The sequence below is a fragment of the Salvelinus sp. IW2-2015 genome, linkage group LG2 (assembly GCF_002910315.2).
Source record: "Salvelinus sp. IW2-2015 linkage group LG2, ASM291031v2, whole genome shotgun sequence".
In the NCBI taxonomy this organism is placed as follows: Eukaryota; Metazoa; Chordata; class Actinopteri; order Salmoniformes; family Salmonidae; genus Salvelinus; species Salvelinus sp. IW2-2015.
In genome coordinates, this window is record NC_036839.1 from 12305082 (window position 1) to 12327459 (window position 22378).

The 22378-nt window shown below is 39.5% G+C and overlaps 1 long non-coding RNA gene across 1 annotated transcript in view; it reads right to left on the reverse strand.

Moving 5' to 3' along the window:
- Positions 1 to 22378, reverse strand: part of LOC139028818 (uncharacterized) — a 179966-nt gene that overhangs the window by 108896 nt on the left and 48692 nt on the right. The window lies entirely within an intron of this gene.

Below are 22378 nucleotides of genomic sequence, written 5' to 3' on the forward strand. Positions count from 1 at the left end.
CAAGCAAGCAAGGGATAAGAACGTTACCATTATGGCAATGGAACATTTATAACGATGACTGGGTCACATCCATAGATACAGAGCAAAAAAAATGAACGACTGAGTTGCGTCTCTGGCAACCGAACCAATAAAACAAACAAACAGCAGGCTTGGGTAGCAACCCTAGATTTATGTCGGGACTATATCTTGTGGAAGGATGAAGTAGTATGAATAAATGAATCAAAATAAAAAATCATAATTTGAATATGTTGTTAAATGATAATGCCCTCGAAGACGGTGTTTAGAGGAAATATTGGCACAGTTTGCCGACAACACCCGTGCCAATATATCCTCCAAACATCGGCTTCCCGGGCATTATCACTTAAGTGTAACCATACTACTTTGACTAACAATAAGGTTATTAAGGATTGTCCAGTAATACATGACTTGTATCTTTGAATAAGATAACACTTAATTAAAGCCTAATTATGGCTAATAAGACATAAAGGCCTTATTAGCTACTAGTATACACACTTATAAACTACAAAGTAGTGGCTAATATGTGCACCTTAAAATAAAGTGTTACTGTCTTTTCTTACTGACACTGACTTTGTTGATAGCTGTTTTATTGAGGAAATCTTTTTACTTGCAATTACTGGGATATGTGCTTCTCTTATACCTTAGTTGAATCGACTGACTGTAAGTCACTCTGGAGAACAGTGTCTGCTAAATTACTCAAATGTAAATGTAAAGATCTAACCAATATCCAAGTATATCCAAGACATTGCTCGTCCAAATACTTATATATTCTTAATTCCATTCCTTTACTTTAGATGTGTGTGTATTGTTTGTATTGTTGTGAAATTGTTAGATATTACTGCACTGTTGGAGCTAGAAACACAAGCATTTCGCTACACCRGCAATAACATCTGCTTAACACGGGTATGTGACCAATAAAATTAGATTTTATTCGATTTTTGATTAGAAGCAGTTTATTCTTTGTCCACTAGATGTCAGGCTGTCCTCAGTTTAGTTTATTAAAAGCTACCCTGCCCCATAAGACCAGTGTTAATAGTTGTTTTGTGACATGCAGATTGTTATCAGTCACTACCAAGATCAAAACATCATAAGAAGGAAGGTCTATTATTAGTCGTTATTTTAAAATCCATCCTATGCAGGCTACCATTTAAATACCAATTTTTAAAATAAATATATTTCCACTTGTAACAGCATAGCCTAGCTAGCTAGCTACACTTCCACGTGCTTTACACAATGCCAGTGTTAGGGAAGCTACTCTGAAAATGTAGTTTACCAAGCTGCCAGTTACTTCACCCTGGACAAAGTTAAGCTACACTATAGCTATTCTTAATAAGAAAATAGAGTTTACTTAACTAAAGTTACTTCCAAACTACTTCGTGAAAAATTCTAATATCTAAATCAAATCAAAATCAAATCAAACGTTATTGGTCACACGCACATATTTAGCAGATGTTATTGGTCACATACACATATTTAGCAGATGTTATTGGTCACACACACATATTTAGCAGATGTTATTGGTCACATACACATATTTAGCAGATGTTATTGGTCACACACACATATTTTGCAGATGTTATTGGTCACACACACATATTTAGCAGATGTTATTGGTCACACACNTGGTCACACACACATATTTTGCAGATGTTATTGGTCACACACACATATTTAGCAGATGTTATTGGTCACACACACATATTTAGCAGATGTTATTGCGGGTGGAGCCAAATGCTTGTGTTCCTAGCTCCAACAGTGTAGTAGTTTCTAAAATGTTCAAAACAGTAATGATTACATAGTGAAAACACCTGCAAGATTTGAATTTAGTTCAACTACCACCAAGCTACTGCGAAATGTAATTGAATTAGTCAATCTACATATACAGTGGTTCACTACTCCCCAACACTGCACATAGCATATTGTTCTATTGTTGGATACAATGACAATGTGTCGTTTTGGCACGTGTGCCTATTTGGAAACACATCTATTCAATTCCCCAATATAGCCAAAAGAGGGAGACATTACATAAAGAATATGGCCTAAAGAAGAAACTCCCCTGTGGTTCTTACCATAGTTCACCAACTCTCTATGGTCCTATTACAGTCATTTGTACACTTGGGAACGCTCCGAGGAGTATTTCACTAGATTCGTTCTCAAATGTATTATTGTGCTTCGTACATCCCTGTTGAAGTTAACAGGACATGTATCCTGCGCGTTTGCCTCTCGATGCCTTGTTTTTACGTTTTCAAGTCAGGCTTAATCGATCTCCTGTTTCAAAACGGACGTTGTCTTAACTTAAAGAGAGGCCCCCGAAACAAAAGCTGAGAAGGAAGCCGTGCGGTGTGTTGACATGGTCAGGAGATGGCAATGGTGTCAGGGGCTTGTTTGTGTGTGCTGGTGGGCCGTAGTGGCCCAGGCTGAGCTCAGTGGTGAGTAGGGCTCCTTTCTGCTAGAGAGTGTCTTATTCAGCCCTAAGCCGATCTCACCATGCATGCTCCCCTCACCAGCTTTCACCTAAATCTGTCACACAGATTTGACACTGTGTCACTCTGACCGCACTCCGAAATGACATGTAGGCTATATAATGTGGAATATTGTGCACATTTACAAGCCGGACTTCCCTTAGAGCGTTTAATATTTCTTTTTTTTTATTCCATGTATGTGAGAGCTTTATAATCATAAAATTAGATAAAACAATAAGGAGAACACACGAAAGAGAAGATTGAAGATTGTACTTGGGTTTAGCCATGAAGTGCAGTTTTCATTCATCATGACCCTTTCAACGATGAATGAACCTAAATGTGGTCATATGTCCCATACTAGATAACAGCCTGATGATATGAATGATGACTGTACTCATTGGGAATGTATATTTGGGAATAATTCATGCATTTAAAAAATAGATATTTGATCAAACAAATTCTATTTGCGGTCTGGAGTTTGAAATTACAGTGCCCAGTGTTGCCAAGAGGAGGCTGTACCAATCTGCATGTTTTCATATGAGCACAATAGTGCTTTAAAGCCTGGCACTGGCCACACGGCAGGAAATAGAGCACAGTGCATTGTTTCTTTATGTAGGGCTACAACATAATTAGCCTGAATTAGGCTCATAGTTAGTTGCGTATGAAAAAAGAACGGATATCTTAATCCCCTTTTTGCCTTAACGCAGTGTTGTTTCTGGCTGCAACAACATAATCATGTATTTATTCAAGGGCATTATGCAACACCATTTTGTGCACACTCAGATTCATTATCTAAGGATAAGACAGCAAATTGTCCATTTTAGACAATGTGCTATCAAAATGGCAAACATTAACATATGTCAGAAAAATATGAGGTAAAAAAAGATTTCATATGAACAAAATGAATGTTGAAAATATGCTATATGTTAATATTGCCATTTCAACCAGTTCACTGCATCAAGAAAAGAATACAAAGCATGTAATGTCTTATACCAGTAGGTAGGCTATACGACATTAGGTCCTACGTCTTGCATCTCTAAACAGAGGTTTGTTTACTCCTCAGAGAGGATATGGATGTAGCATTAATATACATCGGCTTTGCTATTATTTCACAACATCCATATCCGTTCAGAAACATTTAACTATCCCCCTGTTGTTTTGCATTGACATCCAAATTGTTTAGAAAGACATTTGCTGTAACGACTGGCTAATATTTTTCCAATAAGTAAAAGGTCTGTGTCCATTCAGGCTTGTCTTGTCTGTCTGCTTCTGCTCTGTCTGTGAGCTGCCTGCTGTAGATTTAAACCCTCTATGATAAGTGCTTGAAGCTCTCGGAAACTTCTGGAATCTGAGCGCTGAGAGAGGAAAGTGGACCGGAGTGCCCATCACACTGGGTTCATGGGCCTATAAACCATCACTCCCACACCCCTCTCCCTCACTCCCTTTCTCTCCCTCTTTCATCTGCAGTATTTACCGGATCAAGTGGTAGCTACTGGCCCTCATGGCCAGTAAGCAGGATTTTCCCTCCCCAGCTAGCATGGCTTTGACTGTTTCTAGTGCATGACAAAGAATTGGGTTGTCATCAGGCTTTACTGAACACAGCAACCCCAACAATTAATAAACAGGCAAAATTGTTTATTCCAGTATCAAGACCAAATGTCTGCTACATACTATCTGTTTATTTCTGTTTGTATTTCACCTGCTTTTTAGAAAATATTCTAATCTGTTTCCTACAGGCCCAGAAGGACCCTTATAATTCACTTATCCCATTTTAAAGTAGTATTTGTGGACACCTGCCCCTTTGGGAATCTGTGGCGCTTTGAAAGGAAAACAGGTTAAAACTGGGCAAAAGCACTTAGCAGGAACCCGGCAATAATCCCTCTTTTCCACAGGTAATGAGTTTGATTCATTCTTGACCTTTGAAAACTTTTCACTCCTTTTAAGCATTCTTTTTTTTTCTACCTTGGAGATAATAAAGGCACGCTAGCAATGTATTGCCCATTACAGTATTTTACATTGCTGACTTATGTAATGCACATACCATTTCTACTGGCCATTGTAACAGGCCACAATTTTAAACTATAGTTATGATTTTTCACAAGGACTTTGTTTGTGACGAAATTCAACATTTGTTTTTCAACATGACATGATTCAGTAACATCAGAATCATATTGAACACTTTTCATAGCAGCAAAGCAGTGGACAACTTCTGTCTGTGCCTAAAATGCAGGGATTGTTGTGTATATATTTTCGCACAGGTGTTGATAGAGGTTCTTCTCTTTGATAAATCATAACCTGGAAACCTTCTCAACAGCAGGCAGAGACAAGTTTCCTTGGATGATGTCGAAAAATGGGGAAAAGGAAGGCATGGGTCTGAAGTAGAGTTGTGATTTAGAGCTGAGAGATGCACCATCCCCTCTTTCCAGCGGAGGCCCTCTTGGGGTTGATTTTCATTCTCTCCTTGTACTATTAAAAAGGCCTTCCACTCACTTCACTGGGCGCACCTTGCTGTTATAACTGGCAGGAAATCATTTATCAATGCCTCTCGTCGGCGGCTAAGGCCTTTCGCACTGTATATTTTTCCATTATTGATTGTGTGTGTAATGCATCGCAGGAAGAAGCATGGAGATATGGGGTTTTCCTCACTCCCGTTGGATGGCCAGGCCAGAGCATCAGGTAACTTTTTTGTTTGTCTCATCTATTTAGCAATGTTTGAAACTATCATAGTTGTTTTGATAGGTAGTCTCAAACAACAATATACCTTTTGTGTATAAAGCTCGGAAATACAGTACCTATTGCATACGCATGTGATGGTCATGGTACAAGCTGTTAGTTGGAGCAACAAAGTAAAAGGCAGCAGTGAATGTCAGTGTCCCTCTGTTGTTTAATTTATTTTATTTTCAAAGTGAGGGGAGGTGGCCTTGCTGTGAATGTTAGTCATTGATGTGCCTATGGTCCCCCCCCCCCCCGCTGCGGCTGTCTGTAGGAGTACCTTCGTCCCTCTCCTCCTCGCTCAAGGCTCCCATTGCTCAAGAGGCTTGGCTCACTGTGTTCGTCTAACCGTCCTCTTTTTTTAATGTGTGAGGGTGTGTTTAACACGGGATAAAATAAACACTTTAAAAGTGTAAAGTAGAACCTCACTGTGGCTAACAGACCTCTGCTCTGGGGTCAAAGAGAGCCTTCAGTTTCCTCAAAGCTCTGTCACAGACTCGTGATACTTCTTACTGTTAGAGGCTGTCTAAAGCTGGAGTTTCCTCTCTTCTCTCTTGTCTGTTCTGGATTGATGGTTTGGTTGGCCATTGCATGTGTTAGCCCCTGACAATCCACTGGATACTAGTGGGCTAAGAATGTATTATTCTGAAAGTAGTATTGTCAAATATTCAGCTAAAAGCAGGTGGAGTTATTTTAGTGAAAAAAAAATGATCAGACAATGCAAGGCTTTGGTAATAAAGGGTAAATGCCCATGACGTGCTGTGTGGTGGGCTGCAGATAWGGTCCAGTCCTTCTTGCTTTCCAACAAGTGGTTCTAAACCCATGTAGATTATTTATGGATTGCAGGGTTTACAAAGTGGCTTTCGCAATTGTTGACATGGGACACACTTTTACTTTCCTTCAATACAATAGGATAGACATAGAAATACGCTTTGGGAGAGTTATATTATGGTCAACATCCATGTACCTTTAAAAGTTGGGTTTTTAGGAGACTAAATTGTTTAATTAASAGCTAATTAATGGTCCTATTTGCAATTGGCAAACATCCCCCTCTTCAAGTTGAAGGTAAATGGAGTGTATTCCCTAAAGAATCTATTAGAAGCCCAGAGCCCTTTATCAAAGCTGTCTGAAATATTGGCACATACAGTAATCTGTCCCCATTCCGTATTGATTACTTGTTTTGTTTTCAAGTTATGCTGTAAACAGGGTAAATAATGACAGATTTGAGTCGGAGTCCACACGGAGACATATGTTTAGATTTAAGCCTTCAAACTCTACACTTTCCCGATACTGTATGCATAGCAGCTGTATGCATCAGAAGCTASCGAGCGCTTGGGAAATGATTATAGCCTCCTCAGTGTTTTTTTCCTGGACAAAGTTGCAGTACGCATCATCTCAGAAATAGAAACCAGGCAGCACACTGCTAGTGAAGCACAGAGGAAATGCGTTGAAGTGAATGGTGATGAGTGCTGACAGGAGAGGTGTGTAGGTGTACTAACTGTGCTAACTGTTTATGAAGTAGACGAGTTTAGGTGTAGCAGTTTATACAGCCGTTAGCCAGCACTGTGAATATGAGTGGTGGCAGCGATAGGAGGCTGAGAGGGAGAGCAGAAAGGACCTGATACACTAATAAGCAGACCAGCAGTTATGCAGTATGTTAGCTGAAGAGGGTGTGCACAAATGGGGCCGGGGATGATTAGCAAAGGCTCTTACTTTCTGATAGTCAAACATGCACGCAAATAGGATATAATGTGTGAATAACAGGAGGGAGAATTATGAATGTAGTGTCAGAGTGACAAAATTAAAATTGAGTGTAAAGAGTTGCTGCAGGTGACCGGGATTTTCCGTGTGGGGCTTGCACATTTTTTTTCTCTGACTTTTGAATTAGAGCTTGAGTGTTCCAACTTTCTTCAACTTTATTAATGTTTTGAAGATGTGTCTCCATAAGTGTGGTTACTTGACAGAGTTTTTATCAGTGCTATATCATCATCTGGAAAGCATGGCTAAGCCAGGCTTCCAAGGSCCAGCATTACAACACTTTCTCTGCTGGCTTTGTACTGGATGAAGAAGTCATAATCCTCAAACAGACTTAAATTCCTCTGGAAAGGCTCTTGATCCTGAATTCACTCATTTTCTTCAAGCAGCCATCCAGCTCGACTCCGAAAAAGAGAAGGGGATATTRGGGGAATGGCTGCAGTCCTTGATTGAAATCTGCTACAAGTGGACACCGCCGCCTCAGACACACACACTCCTCCCCAGCCGTCCCCTCCTGTCTGTCGGTGGAAACCTGGGCCAGGTCGTCGTCGTCGAGGCGCTCTCTCTCTGAGCTCCTAATAAAAGGTAAACTTCTCCAAGGCCAGGGAATTGTGTCAATCACGGCCTGTGTTTTCGCAGCGAGCCCAAMCCTCCCCTCCTCCCTGTCAGAGGCTGTTATCACGTTCAAAGCCATATCAGAACGCTGTTTGTTCTGCGCTTTGGTTTCACCCACACAGAGGATTCAAAGAGGTACAGGTCTATTTGAGAGTGTATATTTCCTTGCCGGAGAGAGACCATGTTTGTCTTGCCATGTTTGTCAGCTCGTATTTCAGCTGAGGGCTTCTATTAAAACTAAACACCATTGTATATCAGTTGAATATTGCCAGGCTTCTTTGAATCGCATATTGTGTACAAGCTGTGTAGGAAATAATTTGGTTGTAACGTACTTTATGAGTGTGACTGAGTTTGTAACTGATCTATTCACCCTTCATTCAGATTTATTCAGTCGCGGTACAATAAAAAAAATAACAACCCCCTCAGGCAACCCCTGTTATAGTACACTCTTCCAAATGGAAATGACCCTCATGCTTATGTTTCTGACCAGGTATCAAACCTAGGTCGTCCAAGCTAGCCCGCTGAGRTAAAGCCTAGGCATTAGGTCTCAGGCAAGCTTCCTCAAGGAGTTTTGTTTTCAGTATATCGTAATGGCATGTTCCAGTTGAACTTAGGGCTTTGGCAGCTCTGTATATATGGCGTGGTTAGATGAGGTTGAGGGTACCAAAATTCTGCAAACTTTCCCAAAATTCCCAAGTTTTCCAGAAATCTTCCAACTGGTATTTCTGAAAAACCTAGGATTTTGGGAAAAGTTACCTGAATTGTGCAACCTTAGTGAGGTTGCTTTGCCTCCCTGGGTGTGAGGGGAAGAATGACATTACAGAGCTGACCCAGGTAGCTAATATCTGGAAGATGGAGGATCCTCTGGTTGAGCTTGTCTGGAGTGTCCTCTTAGTTATGTAGGAGCCCAGATAGAGGTCTCTTGCAATATAATGCTTTAGTATACACTAGCTACAGAAAATGTAACTTAACTCTTTTGTATATCAGTTCTAAGTTTTGAGCAGCTCAACATTGATTTATTCCTATGTATACCATAGTACATGTATCCCTTTATTGCTGTTTATAGAACGATTTGTATGTTTCCTTCCATACAACATCTGGCATGTTAGTCACAGCTGGCAAATATGTACACAAACTGATAATTAAGCATTTTGATAGCAATCCTCGTTATTAGCTATGATAATGAACCACTTTGGCCGTAAAATCATTATAAAATCTATTTGACTAAAGACCTTTGAAAAAGTTCTCTATTGTCTTTTCTATCAGCGAACGTCATTAAATTAAATCGGGCACATCCCCGACATGGTCCCACACATCCAAAAGGAAAACAATGAAGGACCAAAAGGGCTATTGAAGGCATCAGTAAGTTTTCTGGACAAACTGCTGGATCTAACCACATGGGCGGCTAGGGAAATAAAAAGGTATTTTGGCTCTTATTGACCCTGCAGCTGGGCCTGCTGCTGTTTGTTTTGCAGCCAGGAAGCACACACAGCATTGTGGTGGAGCGGGGGATGTGTATCTAAGTGATGCACAAATAGTGTAGGGTTGGCAGCGCAGATGTTTAGTCCTATTGTTATTATTTGGATCCCATTTCATTAGTTGGCTATGTCTTGGGCAGTCGTTGGGTCAATTCATGTCTCTCGCAGCAGCAAATGTGCAACTATTCATATGCAATAAGATTAAAGCCAAGCAGTTCAGAACGCTTGGACAAGCACCATTAATCTTTCAGTCCTGGCATGTCAGTTTTTTATTAATGCTTCCATGTAGACAGAACAGACAGACAGACAGACAGACAGACAGACAGACAGACAGACAGACAGACAGACAGACAGACAGACAGACAGACAGACAGACAGACAGACAGACAGACAGACAGACAGACAGACAGACAGACAGACAGACAGACAGACAGACAGACAGACCATGCATGTTAAAAGTTAGACGATATAGAAAGGGGAAAAAACTGAAACCCCTGTGAAAACATTCCATGAAGGGCTTCTGATAGACCCCCTTGTAAATAAACCATTAATTCAACTCTCACTGATACCTGCCATGTACAGCTGGTGGCATCTTGCCGCAGCGTTCATTCCTTGTTGACACATGCCTTACTTTTCGGACGACTCAAAGCAAACATATTGCAAAAGCTGCACTTCATTTGCTCAAGAATGAACAGGAACAACAGTTCCGCATCGTGGGGGAATCAAGCATAGCAGCTAATGTGGTTGTTATACCAGTTTATAAGGGATCCTTCTGAGATTTAGGGAACAGTGTTTTAAATGGGCAAATATTGACAATATACAGCCCTCATATTTTGTCAAGGTCTGTTCCACCGCAGAGGAGATGACAGTGAGTTGGGGAAGGTATGGCTGACGTAGGTCATAGGAACCACTCTGACTGTTCTCCTGTAGGCCCCTTATTCTAGCATTTCCTCCACGCTGGTGGGATTGTTATGGGGGATCATGTGGGATTGCGGGGCTGCAAGTCATAGGACGGTAATGGGACAGAGCCCATGGGGGGACCTGCACTGAAGGAAAATTGACACAAGTGGAACTCAGAGAAGAGAGAGAGAGGGAGTGGTGGAGCATTCATAAGGACTAGTCCACCAGTGAAGTTGTAAAATGGAAACATACCTCTCCCCTGACAGCTTGATCAAACCCCCCCTATGTTGTGCTTCTTGTGATGTTGTGCTGCTGAGATGTGGACTGGGATGYTGTCCCTAAGGCTTGTTGTTTCATGTCAGAGATTAGATTGAACCGAGGGGTTCTGGTTCATACAGAGATGCCTGTACYGGGGGAAGGTTGTGTTGTACTCTATCACTGACCAGAGTTTCTAAGACAGTTACTTTTAATTTGTGCTGGGAGATTCCGCACAGAATTGATCATGGTTGACCATGACTTAAATGATCGATTTTATTATGTTAAAAACACATCAACCTAATTGGAATGGGTGCAAACAGTTAGCCTTCACAATCATCTGAAATGTATTTTTTTAACCATCCACCAGGGTTTCCTCTGCTGCAGTTAATTGGTCCACCAAGTGCACTGATTTCTGCATAGTGGGCATCTGTGATTATCTTCCCCTGGCACCAGTCATTAAAAACATATACTGCACAGAGCGAGCACATTGTCCCAGGGTAGACAGAGGACTGTTCATTTGACTTTGGCCAATGTATATAGGGTAAGAGTAGCTCACACGTTTTAACACGTGTGGAGACCTTGAAAAACTKTTTTGATTCGTTCATGAAAATAACAATTATAAACTGAGGTGAAACACACAGGCTACAGTCGAAGCTCTGTCATAGTTTCCAGATGGTTGCACAGTATACTTCACCAGAGGTGTTTATTAAGAACCTCTTAAATGCAACTAAACGTAATCAAAAATGTAATCTACATGATCCCCAAAAGTAGCTATTTATCATGAGAGGGCCATAAACAATAACTAGTAATGCTGCATACTCCAGGAAAGGTTTCAATCTCACCTTTTTGGTTAATTTTTTTTTATACTTTGCTGAGGTGTAGTCACTTTAGAGAACACAGTACAAATATGATAAAAATATGAAAATATGAAATATTTTATATTATGCATTTCCTATTCAACAAAACTGTATGAATAATATATATAAAAAAACGACGAACTTCACCTAGATTTCATCTTTCTTATAACTGTAAAATACGTATTTCTATATTTAGTGTTAGAGAAAATATGCATATTTTGTAAAGGTCTCTCTTGATCAAAACGTCTGCCCCCATCGCTGTGAATGTCTCACAGAGCTCTAGCTTGGCTTCCTGAGCTCGTTAAGTACTCGCCTTGCATCTCATATTAATATTGTCGGTATATATGACAAACAGAAAGCGTACTGTGTTTAAAATCTATTAATTATTTTAGATTACTGTCTATAGATCGATCTCTGAATGTGCTACAGCGACGAAACAAGTCTCTCTAGTCTGAAGAGTGAATGAAACGATAGGAAGGACATCCCATCTTCAAGGGGTGTCAGATTCACATCCTGCTTGGCACAGGCAGAAGACACATACTCCTGTGTCCAAGACGAGTATGTCCAATCAGGACTACCGCTCAATGCAAAAAATGTTGTCCACATATTGATCTTTAAGGGAAAATGTCGGAACCGGTACCAGAACCCAAAACATGGGACTTTACATTTCATTAAATGGTGATGACAGCTTGGAAAATGAAGGGGTTTCAAATTAGACGTCCCTCATTTACAGTGCCTTCAGAAAATGTTCATACCCCTTGACTTACTCCACATTTTCTTGTTTTACAGCCTGAATAAAAAATGGATTACATTTTTTTTRTCTCTCACCCATCTACACACAATACCCCATAAAGACGAAGTGAAAACATGTTTTAAGAAGTTTTTGCAAATGTCAAAAAAATGAAATACAGAATTATTTTATTTACATAAGTATTCACGTCCCTGAAGCAATATTTTATAGAAGCACCTTTGGCAGCGATTACAGCTGTGAGTCTTTCTGATTAAGTCCCTAAGAGCTTTCCACACCTGGATTTGCCCATTATTCTATTCAKAACTCTTCAAGCTCTATCAAATTGGTTGTTGATCATTGCTAGACAAGCATTTTCAGGTCTTGCCATTGATTTTCAAGAAGACTTAAGTCAAAACTATAACTCGGCCACTTAGGAACTTTCACTGTCTTCTTGGTAAGCAACTCCAGTGTAGATTTGGCCTTGTGTTTTAGGTTATTGTCCTGTTGAAAGGTGAATTCATCTACCAGTGTCTGGTGGAAAGCAGACTGAACCAGGTTTTCCTCTAGGAATTTGCTTGTGCTTAGCTCCATTCCATTTATTTTTTATCCTGAAAAACTCCGCAGTCCTTAACGATTACAAGCATACCCATAATATGATGCAGCCACCACTATGCTTGAAAATGCGGAGTGGTACCCAGTAATGTGTTGTATTGATTTTGCCCCAAACATAACACTTTATATTCAGGACAAAAAAGTTAATTGCTTTGCCACATTTTTTTGCAGTATTATTTTCGTGCCTTGTTACAAACAGGATTCATGTTTAGGATTTTTTTAAATTCTGTACAGGCTTCCTTCTTTTCACTCTGTCAATTAGGTTAGTATTGTGGAGTAACTACAATGTTGTTGATCCATCCTCAGTTTTCTCCTATCACAGCCATTAAACTCTGTAACRGTTTTAAAGTAACTATTGGCCTCGTGGTGAAATCCCTGAGCGGTTTCCTTCTTCTCTGGCAACTGAGTTAGGAAAGGAAAGATGCCTGTATATGTTTTCTCTTTCACCCATCTACACACAATACCCCATAAAGACGAAGTGAAAACATGTTTTTAGAAGTTTTTCCAAATGTCAAAAAAATGAAATACAGAAATATTTTATTTAAAGTAACTATTGGCCTCGTGGTGAAATCCCTGAGCGGTTTCCTTCTTCTCTGGCAACTGAGTTAGGAAAGGAAAGACGCCTGTATCTTTGTAGGGACTGAGTGTATTGATACACCATCCAAAGTGTAATTYATAACTTCACCATGCTCAAAGGGATTTTCAATATCTGCTTTTTTACCCATCTACCAATAGGTGCCCTTCTTTGCGAGGCATTGGAAAACCTCCCTGGTCTTTATGGTTGAGTCTGTGTTTGAAATCTACTGCTCGATTGAGGGACCTTACAAATAATTGTATGTGTGGGGTACAAAGATGAGGTAGTCATTCAAAAATCATATAAACTATTATTGCACACAGAGTGAGTCCATGCAACTTATTATGTGACTTGTTTAGCAAATGTCTACTTCTGAACTTATTTAGGCTTGCCATAACAAAGGGGTTGAATACTAATTCAAGACTTTTCAGATTTTCATTTCTAATTAATTTCAGAAAAAAAATGAAAAACGTAATTCCACTCTGACATTATGGGGTATTGTGTGTAGGCCAGTGACAAAACAATCTAAATTGAATCCATTTTGAATTCAGGCTGTAACAACAAAATGTGGAAAAGTCCAAGGGGTGTGAATACTTTCTGAAGGCACTGTACGTGAGAAAGTGTTGGAGAAAGTGAGACAGTGTGAAAAGTGTTTTCTCTCCAGTTGATTTGAAGACGCTAACGTGTGTCAGTCTGGCTAGAGGAAGACACAGTCCAAAATAAACACTTGTCCATTCATTGTGTCAATGCCAGCCAAAGCAATGTGACACTAACATGGTGATTTGAGAAACTAATTGATTTATCTTCATCAGATGCAATGAGTGCTTTATCAACCATTAAGAGTGTGAGAAAAATGGCCTGGCTTAAATTTTTGATGAATATAAAAGCTGCAGAAAAAAGAACAAATGCAAGGMGAAATTTGTTGCTGAACTATAGTGTACAAAGAGGACTATTTCTGTCTGTAATGAAGTCCTTTTGTGGGAGAAAACTCATTCAGATTGGCTGGGCCTGGCTCCCCAGTGGGTGGGCCATTGCTCTCCCATGCCCACCCATGGCAGTGCCCCTGGCCAGTCATGTGAAATCCATAAATTAGGGCCTAATTTATTTATTTCAATTTACTGATTTCCATCTATGATCTGTAACTAAGTAAAATCTTTGAAATTGTTGCATGTTTGCATTTTGCATTTTTGTTCAGTATATATTATTTCCATATTTTGATATGCACACAGAAAACTCAATGTGAAATATAATGTAATCTCAAAACAAACCAATTCAGTATGACAGCAAAGGGTCTAGATAGAGTACGGCTATACCTCCACAATATCTTTGGAGTGTTCTCTAATTTCGTTTTTACATGCCTGTCTGGTCTGTGAGGGAAGGGGTTAACGGTCCCCCTTAAAATCAAACAGACGGTTTCCACTGAAATCCACTGAAGGCATCTGTCTGTGGGGTAAAGAGCACTGACAGCCATACGTCATTTTTTTGCATGGTGCAGGCCCCTGTATTTAAAAGAGTACGGCAGTCAAAAGCCTATAAAAGTGAGTGACTCCACAGGAGCATCTGCCACTGCGTGTATGGAGGAGATTCAATGTGAAAAAGGAGAGATAATGTGCTCACTCACTAATGGGCACCCGACTAGACACAGGCTCATTTTTCACATCATGTCATCTGTAAGGTTTGAATAAAAGTAATAGCCACAATGAGCCTGGATCTCTCCCCTTCCTTATGGCTTTTGCCTCCTCACTTTTATTTGTGTTGACTTGTGCAGTCGGAGGAAATGACAGTCTGGGGGCCTGTGGATCAGTCAAAGTGATGATCCTCGGTGTTCTCCACTGGCGCTGACAGGTCCCCCTTTCCTCTGGCTGGCATGTGAGGCCAGGGCAGCACAGCTACGCCATATCAAATGTTGTAATCTGACAGAATAAAGGATCTGGCGCTGGGGACATCACAAACTCTGTCTTGTGTAATTTTCTGACAGAGACAGAAGGGGGAAATGAAGGGGTTTCTACAGTTTCATGTAGTAAAAATTAGTGTCAGTCAAAGCTAAGTGGCTGTTTTAAGATAAATAGGAGTGGATTCCAATGCCATGTTTTCACCAATGGACTTTAGAAGGCTATGCTAATGTGGGAAGATGCTGATTTCTGTTGGATGTTTTCATTTCCTCAGCATTAAGTGTCTTATGAAGCAGCATGTCTAAATATCCATTTTGAAAAGGTTAGTGTAAAATTAGCACGTAGCTACAATGCCAGTATCTAGGCCATGCTGCACACGACCGTGTTACAACTGAAAGACAATAGATGCTCTACAGTTGAGTTGTACTATATAATGGGTGCCATAGTGGTGGTCACAGACCAGTGTTAAGTTATCTCTACAGTAGTCTTTTTTAGCACTATGACACTGAAGTCATTTGAGCCGCTTTTAGTTACAAATGCCTTGGATTACGCCAAAAACATTTCTTCATTTATTTAACTAGGCAAGTCGGTTGATAACATATTCTTATATTCAATGACGGCCTAGGAACAGTGGGTTAATTGCCTTGTTCAGGGGCAGAACAACAGATTTTGACCTTGTCAGCTCAGGGATTTGATCTTGCAACCTTTTGGTTACTAGTCCAATGCTCTAACCATTAGACTACCTGCCGCCCCATTCTCATTAACATGATATAATTAATTGAATATATTTGCAATATCAGAATTTCTCAAATCAGATTGTCTTTTTGATGTCGCATGGTTAAGAACAGGAAGGATGGATTTTGTGATTTCTGTTTATTTTTCCTATTGTACCAGTTCAATGCAACATCATAATCATAAGTGGAAAATGGGGAAAACCTTGATATAGCTAGAAAAAACWAAATTATATAACACACATTTTCATGCTTTGTGAATTATTTTCAAAATAAGGACTTTTTTGTGTCAGCCCCTATAAAAATGAGAAGAAGGATGTGAAAACAAGTGATTTCCTTATTAGGTTCAGGAGTCAAAGGCCTCCTGGAGCCGGCAGCTTCAAGAGCCCAGAAGATTAAGACATATATTGGATTCATGATGGAGGGCACACAGTTCATTTTCAAAATAAAACAGAATATTATTCATATTCCTTTTAAAATTCTGATTGCCAGCTGACCTGTACTTGGGCAGCAGTGTATTACATTTTCAATGAGCTGTATCTCTGCCACTGGTAGCCAAGATCCCCACTCACTTCCTGCTTTTTCTAATCCTCCCCCTCTTTGTCTAGCTAATGGAATTATGTGATTAATCATACATTAGTTCACATCAAAAATCGAATAATGTAATGGAATTGTGTATCGCCTTCGTTTTTGAACAATTATTTTATCGTCACTTATAACTTACCCTGGTGGTTTTCCAATGTTAAATAATTTGAGACGAGACAACCCACGAGCAAATATTTTATCAAGATTGATATAAGCATTGTGCCTGGAAAAACAAACATTTTTGTTTCCGAGCTACAGTAGAATATCTCCTGGTGTTGTCATAGGGAGACACATAGGTATACACAGTATGCACATAAAGGCTGATTTTCATATATATTAAAATCACCACCTACTGCGGCATATGAAATTGTGCAAACTGCTAAGGCATGGGCTTACTGTTAGAACTCCTGCTCTTCTTTGATTCCCATTCCCTTCTAGGTTCTGTGACCCTCAAATAAGACGGCCAATAATCTTATTCACTCAGTGATTCAACCYAAGACCCTCAGGTACCCTGCAGAAGACCAGAGGAATGATATTGACATTGTTCAACCGCACCAAAAGTTTCATGGTATACAAAATACATTATGAAAAGTTGGTGGTTTCCTCTGAGCCATGCACGCTTACAGCTGACACAATAGAATACATATCGAAAGTTAAACACCTTCCAATACATTGAAAATCTGTGTACCATACGTGAATGTCAATTTCATATCATTTGCTCCAAATTTCTGTCAAAATAATAATGTAGGCCATAATATTGGAAAGGAAAAAAATCAAAAACCTATGTGCATGATCAGTCACTACTATCCCCATCCTCACCAGGGTTGTAGGCTGTCTGCACCACACAGGGTAATAAAGCCACAACGTGTGCATGGTGAGCTCATTCCCCTGGCCTCCCCCCCTGCACCAGGCAGTGCCTCATCACTCCACACAAAATACCCCCAGCCTTAATTGGTCTGTGCTCCTCCAACATGTTTGTAATGAAAAAAGCAGCACATAATTCTTAGTTTGTTGGCTGGCAGAGCCCAATTTACAAAAGTGGAGGTTCGTGATAAGCAGAGACAGTACGTCTGTGGAGTGCTCGGTGCAATGAATCACCCTCTGCCAGGGTTGAGCAGAATATAATTGAGTCCAACATCTCTGAGCACTTTCACCATAATTAATGATAATCTGTAACAGAGGAATCTCAGATTCCAGTTCACAGAACTGTTTAATTAGGCCCAGTAATGAAAGCACAGGCACTACAAGAATATGGCCGGGCTCATGATTAATGATTTGTGCTAGTGAACACAAAAGTGCTGCACCGTTAACTCTAACAGATGCTGCTGCATCTCACTGGCATTTACAAAAAAAAACAAATTCACGTGGGCTGTTTTTTCCTTTCTATATTTAAATACATTTGTATATATATTTTTGTCATTATCAGTCTGCGACAAGTATTATCCCCCCCCCCCCCCTCTATTTTTTTCCCACAAATTTTGCTGACTAATGTTGGCTGAAACAGATCTTTTCATGTGGAGACATTTATGCTAAATGTCTAAATGAATTGACTTACATATGGTATTTTTCACATGGCAATGAAGCAGATATAGCAGTATCTTTATGTACAATATGTTAATGCAGTAGCATTGATCAAATCCCACTATTCTGCTTTAGTGCAATTCKCAAGCTGTGGCACCTTAATTAAATGATGATTATCACAATTATATGACTGGTGGTGCTTTCAGATTTGTTATTCCAATAATAATGGTGTGATAGTTATGATCTCTTCCCTGTGACAACTGGCAATGTTGAAAATTGGAGGTATGATAGCAACCTTTATTAGATTAGATTAAATGTAGATCTTGGAATTGCTCCAGTGGATATGGCGAAATACTGTACCAGATAAGCTTTTTGTTGTTGTAGTCTTCTAATCTAAGGAAGGTTTTTTTCTCCCCATGTTTTTCCATTGTTATTTCTGTTTACCTGGTGCCATATCAAGTAAAAACACTACTTATTTATACTGTTTTGATAGAGTTCCCAGTGAAAAGATTGCCATGTCAGATAGGAATAATGTCTTTACCCGGTATCATTCACTCAAGTAATAAAAAGGACACAAGTATTGAGGCCTGTTACTTAAAAGTCTGGATTACATTATTGAATGAAATGCTCCAGCTCATATTTCTGCCTCGCAGGCATCTTTGTGTTTATTTCCTAGTAGTATTGCTGGAGCAATGTGACTTCATTTCTCTGTAGCAGCAGGCAGGGCGTCTGAGTGGGTATGTGCTGTGCTAGGCTGACTCCACCTTTGAAAGTGGATCTTATGAAATGCACAATAATACAGTCATACTATTACTGAAACAAAATACGATTTTGTTCGGTCTGAAATGGATTTCCACTCGGAGCAAGCCATTAGTCACACTCTGTTTGTTGACTGTTCGGAGTTGGAGGTATTTCTTATGTGTGCTACTGAAGTTCCCTCCCTCTGTACTGTGCTTGCATACCAGTCAATGTCACATTTGTGTACCAAGATTCATGTTAAGGGATTGACATGTTAATCAATGCTACCTCTTATTGTGTGCATCGTATATGGACAAGCGCACACACACACACACACACGTACACACACGCGCACACACTTTGTCTAGCAGCAAACACATATTTTTCGTGGAAATTCCATATTGCAAATGGGAAACAAAAGTGTAAATACAATGAAGCGAAGACAGTTCAGTGAAAGTGGAACATCATTTCAACCCCCATAAATCTATTACAAAAAAAACTGTGAATGAGTGAGAATACAAAAAAGAGAGGGACAGTGTATTCATGTGAAATAACTCTCTGGAACCAAACTCTCCCTGTGCCTAAATCTGGTTGAGTTCTTTAATTCTCCACTTTCTGACCTGGATCACGCCGTCACTGCACATGAAAGAAATTACAAAAGCCTCTCAGTCACAGCAGCCCAGCTTTCTCATACACCACAACATTTGTCATTGCCAAAACAGCGGAGTTTAATTAAGTGTTGTGAGCAGCCTAGTGAGAAACACACTTTAAATTAAACCTCTGAACATGCTGCTATTGGTTCTTTACCTTCTCAACAATCAGCGGGGTGTTCAGCATAAATTCTATCTCTCGAGGGGGAAGGCGGCTTGCCTGCACCTCTAGCGATTCATAAAAGGCCGGGCTCCCCGAGAGCAATCTCTTGTTACAGCTCATTTAATTATTCCCATTTTAGAAACAGCCAGATGAACGTGATAATTAATGTCCCCTCTCAACTAAACATTTTATTTACTCTTGATGAATTAATGGTTGTTATGAGGGTTGAATAAAACAGTACTATGTAGTACTGTATGCTGCCTTCTCTGGGACTGAAAAGAATTACATGGCAAATAATCTTCTGAAGGGTCATGCGATTGTTGGTGAAAGGAATGAATTCAAACTGTTGATAATAATGGATTGTTTCAAGTTGGTAAGCGTTTGAATCCTGTAATGCATTTGTACGTATGTCCTTTAGAATGTGATAAAGTAAATCAGTGTGTATGTTCAACATCCGCTTGTTGTTACATCTAAACTGGTTTAAAGAGAGGACTTTGGGTTAGTGGTTGTGGCATTTGAATTGGCAGGGTGCAGCATAACACAATAGGGCTGTTGTCAAGGGACACCTAAACTGAAGACTATTTCACTTGTGTATTGTAAGAGGACAATACTTGTTTTCAGGTCTCCCTAGTAAAAAAGGTCTTCTGACCTTAATGGGACTTCCTGGTTAAATAAATCAAATGAAACCTGGACATAGTAAACATAAATKCAGGACACTCCAATTAGTATGATATGTTATGTTTTGTATGGTATGTATTAATTTGTGGATGTCCATCATCAATTTCGTGTGATATATTACGAATTGTAATTCATACAATATGTTATGAATTTGCAAAACATGATATGTTACGAATTCCAATTTGTTGTCTCTATCGTTAGCTAGGTGGCTAACGTTGGTTAAGGTTAGGCTTAAGGTTAGGGTAAAGGTTAGGGTTAGGAGTTAGGTTAAAGGGTTAAGGTTGGGGTTGGTGAAGGGTTAGCTAACATGCTCAGTAGTTGCAGAGTAGCTAAAAAGTAGTAAGTCGTTGCAAAGTTTCTAATTAGCTAAAAAGCTAAAGTTTTCCGCAATGAGATTCGAACACACAACTGGATGTTTGTGTTTTATGTCTGTCTACCCATCCACCCCGACCAACCTCCATACTTTTGTTTTTGCCTTAAGAAACCTTCTGTCTTATGTAACCATACCAAATGTAACAAATCATACTAATTTGAGTGTCCCGGATATGCATTTACTATGTTAGGTCTAGTCTGTGAGACTAGGCTGAAAAAAATKTACCAGGCTGCTTTTAGACCCCACTGTCACAATTTAGTGAAATTCTGAAACCGTGTATCATTGTCACAGAATATTGTGTAAACTATATACATCCAAGTTGGAATATCTGGACAGAATGATACAAGTTCATAATGAGTTAACCCCTGTCATATACAGGCCACTAGAAAAAGTTATGGTGTCACTAAGATAGTGGCCTCTAACCACAATCTTTCAAGATTGAAAACCACAAGGTCAAATGTGTTGGTCTGTCCGGATTTTTACTTACTTTTACTTACGGTAGGGTGAGAATGGATTTAGTTGGGATTAGATTTCAGGGCAATGTATTGGAAGCTTTTGCCGTAAAAAAGAATACATTACATGTAATTTCAGGTATTCAAGTTGAGTATGTGCTGACACTTCAAGGAATCCAGCCTGGTCTCAGAGCAAAACGTATTATATTTTARTAAAATCTGTGCTCCCCATTTAGAGTGAGATGTTACTTTAGTTAGGTTACATTACATTGGCCTAAGTAAATTCAGGACACTGAAATTAGTGTGATATGTTACGTTTGGTATGAGAGTAGGTTACTCAAGGCAAAAGTGATAGGAAGGTGGTTGGTTGGGGTGGATGGGTAGACGTATAACTCTAACATCTAGCAACGCAAAAGTTGTATGTTCAAATATCATAATGGACAACTTCAGCATTTTAGCTACTTTGCAACTACTTAGCATGTTGCTAACCCATCCAGGAAACCTTGACTTGTTAACCTAACTCATAACCTTAACTCCTAACCTAATGTAGCATATAAAGCAGTCGAACATACAGTAGCATATCATGCTAAAGCAGTTGAACGTAATATATCATATTAAACGATCAAGACGTAGGATACAATTCGTATTGTATTGTACGCCCGCTTTTATGTTGGTAGGTCAATCTAATGTAACCTAACGTAAAGTAACAATATCATACTAAATGGAATGGCACAGATGTTTTTGTACAATATAATACGTTTTGCTCTGAGACCAGGTTGCGGAATCAGTCTTGTGCACATGATCATGAATTCAGCAGTCAGTTCTTAGACCTATACAGTGTAACAAGAATTGGCACAAACACCAAGACCTATCAGGCTCAATCAGACTTACTTGAACCTTAAACAAAGTTGGAGGTACATTTCTTTACTCGTCAGATGACATTTCCTCTTCCTTTCTTCCCTCTTTTTGCCGCTGTACTTCCATTTGAGCGATCAGACAGCTGTTACAAGGAGCAGGATTATTAACGAGACCATAGGCCCAAAGCTCATTGTAGTGGCTGTGTAATTCTCTACACACTATGTCACATTAACAGTGTTGGCTTATCTACTCAACGCTGGTTGAGTGGACCTCTTCCACAGTACTTCCCCTCAGCCGCAGCGCTGTAAAGGACTGATGACTACTGTAGCACTTCCTAACAACCAGGAAGAAAGCCTTGACACACGTTTCATACTGAAGTAGGAGCCAGTCATCTATACAAGCACATTTCCAAGTACAAAATCGCATGATGTGTCCTCGCTGCTGCTATATGCAGGAGAGATGAAGGAACATTGGTAGAAAAAGTACTCAATTGTCATACTTGAGTAAAAGTAAAGATAATAGAAAATGACTCAAGTAAAAGTGAAAGTCACCCAGTAAAATACTACTTGAGTAAAAATCTAAAAGTATTTGGCTTTAAATATACTTAAGTATCAAAAGTAAATGGAATTGCTCAAATGTACTTAAGTATCAAAAGTAAAAGTATAAACCATTTAAAATTCCTTATATTAAGCAAACCAAACGGCATCATTTACATTTTTTTATTGATGGATAGGCAGAGGCACACTCCAACACTCAGACATCATTT